The 6,698-nt window shown below is 39.2% G+C and overlaps 1 long non-coding RNA gene across 1 annotated transcript; it reads left to right on the top strand.

The window, feature by feature from the left end:
* The first annotated feature begins 6,000 nt into the window (after window positions 1-6,000).
* Window positions 6,001-6,441, top strand: LOC118763215. Its single transcript, XR_004998965.1, has 2 exons — window positions 6,001-6,098; window positions 6,347-6,441. It is a non-coding gene; the product is annotated as an uncharacterized LOC118763215 (long non-coding RNA).
* The last annotated feature ends 257 nt before the right edge of the window (window positions 6,442-6,698 follow it).

Here is a 6,698-nt window from a genome sequence, read left to right as displayed (position 1 = left end):
AGAGAAAATAAAAGGCACTCAACAATTAATCTCTTAATGGTTGTTGTTGTTGTTGTAGTAGTAGTTGTTGTTACTGTAATTGTTAGTGTTTAGTCCCCGGGTTAGTTCTGACTCAGCAGACCTGTGATCAAAAGTATCCCGGCCATAACAATCCCGTAATTTTCCAGTTATAAAGTAACTAGAATAACATAATGCAACATAATTTTTCAGCTTAGATATTCACCATAATAGGATGTGATTTTATGGAGATATGGTTGCTATTTCTAGCAAGTGGAGCGACTAGATAAATCTCTCCAGTTAGGTCGTATTTATGGGATTTTTATTAGTCGCTGTTATTGTAGGAAATTCTGGAAACATCATTTGATTGCTGTTGTTGTTTGTATCTTCTCCAGCCATGTCTGGCTCAAAAGGGTCTCTTTCCCGGTTTCCTTGGCGTATAGGTTCCCCACCTGGATGGGACGCCGGTCCATCGCAGGTGAGCTGCAAGATGCAGGAGGAAAGAGTGAGAGAAAGATGTGGCGAAAGAGTCAGCAGAGGTTCGCTATTACCTTCTGCCGGAGCCGCGTGGAGGTTAGGTGTTTCGCTCATAAACACACACATCGCCCGGTCTGAGATTCGAACCCGCGAGTCCGCTGCTCTAACTACTAAGCCATATGTCTCCACACTCGTTATTTGATTACAAAAATAAATTCCTTGTCAGCAGACAGCGCAGACGATAGTAAAACCAAGAGATTCCAAGTAGTTGCTGTTTAACCCCCAAGACAAAGCCTGGTCGAATATACCTTAGATCAGTGGTTCTCAACCGGTTTTTTTTTTTGCCTACGGACAACTTTGTTACCAATTTTAGTCTGTAGGACCTTCACAGCCATTCAATCTTTAAAAAAAATCATATTATGTTTATATAATGAAATAATCGGAATTGTATAAAAAAAAATTGCTGAAATATTTTGTGCAGTGTACAAGTATATCCAATTTAATTGTACAGAAATTTTAGCAACAAAATCTTACATGGACCCCCAAAGGTCATATAGACCCCGGTTGGGAACCGCTGCCTTAAATGAAAGACATTCTAGCTGTAACCATCACGTGCAGTTTCAGATAATTGAATACCTGGAACTGGATTGTCCAATGTGTTTCTTTCCTTAAGGCGGCAAGCTGGCAGAAACGTCAGCACGCCGGGCGAAATGCTTAGCGGTATTTCGTCCGCCGCTACGTTCTGAGTTCAAATTCCACCGAGGTCGACTTTGCCTTTCATCCTTTCGGGGTCGATTAAATAAGTAGCAGTTATACACTGGAATCGATATAATCGACTTCATCCGTTTGTCTGTCCTTGTTTGTCCCCTCTGTGTTTAGCCCCTTGTGGGTAGTAAAGAAATAGGTATTTTGTCTGCCACTACGTTCTGAGTTCAAATTCCGCCGAGGTTGACTTTGCCTTTCATCCTTTCGGGGTCGACTAAATAAGTACTAGTTACGCACTGGGGTCGCTATAATCGACTGACCCTCTCCCCCAAAATTTCGGGCTTTGTGTCTAGAGAAGAAAAGAATACATTACATTTCCAAGGCGGCGAGCTGGCAGAAACGTTAGCGCGCCAGGCGAAATGCTTAGCGGTATTTCGTCTACCGCTACGTTCTGAGTTCAAATTCCGCCGAGGTCGACTTTGCCTTTCATCCTTTTGGGGTCGATTAAATAAGTACCAGTTACGCACTGGAGTCGATATAATCAACTTAATCCGTTTGTCTGTCCTTGTTTGTCCTCTCCGTGTTTAGCCCCTTGTGGGTAGTAAAGAAATAGTTATTTCGTCTGCCGCTACGTTCTGAGTTCAAATTCCGCCGAGGTCGACTTTGCCTTTCATCCTTTCGGGATCGATAATTTAAGTACCATTTGCATACCGAGGTCGATCTAATCGACTGGTCCGCTTCCCCAAAAAAGTTCGAGCTTTGTGCCTAGAGCAGAAAAGAATGTTTCCTTTTGTTAAATTTTAATATCGTAGTGCAGGATTTGAGGGTAACTTGACGACTATCTCTGCCAGAAATAGTTGGGAGAAACACTAGAAGGTCCATGCTAGAGCTTATTCTCACTTTACTACATTTGAAATGAGTACCTGTAATATACTAGTAATATATAATTGTATTGAACACTAGTGGAGCGGGAATCTGCTATGATAAACGACAGATGTGGGTTCCGCAATTTCTGGTTGAACAACCAGTACAGATAATTCGTTTATAGTGATCAAATGTTTGTGCAGTACATTAGCTCACTTCCTCGATGAAATCGACATTGTCTGCACTGCTACACAAGCATTCCACACGTCAGATCTTGAAATATTTGCAGATCAATACAAAACTCCGCCTGACAATATTATAATTTCTGAAAGCTTGTGATTTTCATAGCGAAATTAAAGGATAGCTAATTTCAGTTTGTCCAGCAATAATTATTTCAATTTTTTTTTCCACAGGGGCAGCTTGGGAGAGGTGGGGATGAGTCGATTACATCGACCCAAGTGTTCAACTGGCACTTAATTTATCGACCCCGAAAGGATGAAAGGCGAAGTCGACTTCGGCGGAATTTGAACTCAGAATGTAGCGACGGGTGAAAAACTGCTAAGCATTTCGTCCAGTGTCCGAACGATTCCGCCAGGTCACCGCTTAAGTTTGTCCAGTAATGATTACTTTTACTCTAGGAACAAAGCCTTGAAAATTTTTGAAGAAGCGGGCTTGTCGATTATATCAATTCCAGGTCGTAACAGGTACTTATTTAATCGACCTCGAAAGGATGAAAGCAAACTCAACCTCGGCGGAATTTGAACTCAGAACGTAGCGACCGGCGAAGTACCTATTTCTTTACTACCCACAAGGGGCTAAATACAGAGAGAACAAACAAGGACAGACAAACGGATTAAGTCGATTACATCGACCCCAGTGCGTAACTGGTACTTATTTAATCGACCCCGAAAGGATGAAAGGCAAAGTCGACCTCGGCGGAATTTGAACTCAGAACGTAACCGCAGACGAAATACCGCTAAGTATTTCGCCCGGCGTGCTAATGATTCCGCCAGCTCGCCACCATAGTTTGTCCAGTAATGATATTTGATCTCGCTAATTAGGCTGTGAGCACTTCTTAATGAAATGTAATTATTAGTACAGAAAATATCATTCATGTAAACCCTTGGTCCTTAAGAATACAACACAGCGCTTGGTCTGGGAATCGAAATCACGAATTTATGATCATGAGTGCAACACCCGAATTACTAAGTCACGCGCCTTCACCAGTAAGGAATACCAGTAATACCAACTATACCAGTTTTACCATGTTAAACCATTGTTTGGTAAAGACAAAATACAGCTGCCGGGATAAAACAAAGAGATATAGTTATGTTTAAAACATTGTTTTTTTATCTTTTACTTGTTGCAGTCATTGGGCTGCGGCCATGCTGGGGCACCGCCTTGAACAATTTTCAGTCGAATGAATCGACTCCAGTACTTACTTTTTTTTGCCGAACAGCTAAGTTATGGGGACGTAAACATACCAACACCAGTCGTCAAGCGGTAGTGGGGACAGGCACAAAGACATGCACCACACGCACACACACACGTACCACGAACACACACACACACATATAAGTCCGTCATATATTATATATATATATATATTATATATATATATTATATATATATATATACTACAGTTCTGTATTAAGAGATGAGGATTATTATGTACATTATTTTTATATTATTTACATTCTCATATTGTTTGTTGTTAACACGTTTCGGCTGATATACCCTCCAGCCTTCATCGGGTGTCTTGGGGGAAAATTTCGAACGTGGGTTCTCATTCCTAAGGTGTTTTTCGATCTTCTTCTTCTTCTTCTTCTTCTCATTATTATTATTATTATTATTATTATTATTATTATTCAGGTCACTGCCTGGATTCGAACTCGGAATCTTGTGGTTAATAACCCCAAGTTTCCGAGTTCGAAACTTCCCCCAAGACACCTGATGAAGGCTGGAGGGTATATATCAACCGAAACATTGTGTTAACAACAAACACTATAACTTAGTGGTTCGGCAAAAGGGTCAGATAGAAAAAAAAAGTACCAGACTTAAGAAAAGAAATATAAATACCGGAGTCGATTTATGCGGCTGGAAACGATTCTGTTATCTTTTGTCTTTTCTCTTTTACTGAAACGCGAGTAAAACAGAAAAGACAAAACATAATAGAATTGTTTGAAAGATTCGAATTTCTGTCGAAAAAAAATCCTGTAAAGTTAGCTTTTACTTTTTAATGAAATCGCACAAAAAATCGGAAAAATATGTTTTTCTCTTTCGTAGGGGCAAAAACAACAACAACAACAAAACGACGAATATTAAACTTAAAAACAAATTTCTTTAAAAATAGAAAATTAGTGACTTAACTCTATTCTTAAGTCTTGTATGATTAAAACAACTTTTAGTTATTTCAAAATTGCAAACTATAAATATATACAGTAATCACTCGCCATATCGCGGTTCACCTATCGCACCCTCCGTACATCGCGGGGTTTTTTTTGCCTAATATATGTAAATTTATATCACAGATTCCTCAGTATATCACGGGTTTCTGCAGCCGATAGGTATTTATGTCTTTTAGATTTTAATTATTTCTGTGGTAAAATAAGCATTTTCACGCCTAAAATTAATAAATTAATAAATAAAAAGACAGAACAGTACTGCACTGTATAACACATTAATTAGAAGAAATTAAAAGAAAATATGGAGCGTGCCGTAGATGAGTTAACAAAGAATTGCGCATATTGTATGGAAAACGGAACTCGGGAGGCGAGTGTGTGCTGGTGTTTTGCATTTATAATAAATAGATATATGCAAATTATCTCTTTTTTTAAATGTTTCAGTCATTTGACTGCAGCTATGCTGGAGCATCGCCTTTAGTCGAGCATATCGACTCCAGGACTTATTCTTTGTAAGCCTAGTACTTATTCTATCGTTCTCTTTTGCCGAACTGCTAAGTTACGGGGACGTAAACATACCAGCATCAGTTGTCAAGCAATGTTGGGGAAAAAAACAAAAAAAAACAAACACATACACACACACAACACATATATATATACATATACATATATACGACGGGCTTCTTTCAGTTTCCGTCTACCAAATCCACTTGCAAGGCTTTGGTTGGCCCGAGGCTATAGTAGAAGACACTTGGCCAAGTTGCGACGAAGTGGGACTGAACCCGGAACCATGTGGTTGGTAAGCAAGCTACTTACCACACAGCCACTCCTACGCCTTTATATTTTAAAAATATACAGTACAGTACTGTTTCTACATAGCGGACTTTCACTTCTCGCGGGGGGTTTTGGAACGTAACATCCACGATAGCCGAGGGATCACTATATTTGTCACAAGGCTAGAAATCTTTGAGGGGAGGGGCTTGGTCGATACTGTCAACCTCAATGTAGTTGATTTCTTTGTTAAAATCAGAAATGCCTGAGACAAATGTAACTACTGATCGGTCTGTAGAGGAAACAGGCGCCAAAAGAAGTCTGGTGCTTCTAAGGTTAAAAGTTATTCTAGCAGTTAAATTTAACACATCGGTGCATTTTATCTTAGAAATTAATTCACACTTGAGTAAATATGTAGATATTTCTGAAAAGTGGTACATCTAGAACTTTGCTTTTGAATTCTTTGACGACGTCGATGTTAAGTAATGAATAAGTTGAGGAAATCTGCTTTGCATATGTTGATTATTGACGGACACATTGGTGTTACCGTTCCAAAAATTAAAATAGTGTATGTCATATACAGACACCAAAATGAAATCATTCAAAAGGTTGTGTTTATTGATATTTTGAAGTCGACAGTTCGTGAAAACGTCGGGAAATGCGGTGACTATTATCACTTCATTTCCCGATATTTTTCACAAATATTTACGTAAAACACAAACTTAACTTTAGAAAATGGTAATGTTGACATCAGTTGGAACGCGAGTTATACAGGGGAAATATAGGGTGTTCAAAAATTCTCTCCGCAGTAAGTATTTAATGGTTTTCGGGCGATTCTTGTACACTGATCCTTTACTTTCTTCCCAGGAAAAAAGTCTGGTGGTGTTAAATCATATAAGGCGGCGAGCTGGCAGAAACGTTAGTACGCCGGGCGAAATGCTTAGCAGTATTTCGTTTGCTGTTACGTTCTGAGTTCAAATTCCGCCGAGGTCGACTTTGTCTTTCATCCTTTCGGGGTCGATTAAATAAATACCAGTTACGCACTAGAGTCGATATAATCGACTTAATCCATGTGTCTGTTCTTGTTCGTCCCCTCTGTGTTTAGCCCCTTGTGTGTAGTAAAGAAATAGGTGTTAAATCAGGTGATCTTGGTGGCCAAAGTCCCTTCGAAATAATCCGTCCACCGAAAAACTCTTGAAGTAGCACCATGGTGATGCGCAGGATGGAAAAACTTCACCGTGGAGAGACTTTTTGAACACCCTGTATAATGGAGCAACATCATTTCGAAAACGTCTCTCAGAACAGCATTGTTTACAGAGGAGACTTGAACTTGGATGAAAGAAAATAAATAAATGTACAAACTGAAAATTCTTTCACGTTTCGTATATTCAGTGTTTAGTAGGTTTGCGGTACAAAAGAATTTGAGAATTCGCAAGTGTTACAGTGTTCAATATATTCTTTAGATACTATTTATATAAATGA

The sequence above is a fragment of the Octopus sinensis genome, linkage group LG4, assembly GCF_006345805.1.
Source record: "Octopus sinensis linkage group LG4, ASM634580v1, whole genome shotgun sequence".
Classification (NCBI taxonomy): Eukaryota; Metazoa; Mollusca; class Cephalopoda; order Octopoda; family Octopodidae; genus Octopus; species Octopus sinensis.
This window is presented reverse-complemented; position numbering and strand designations above follow the sequence as displayed.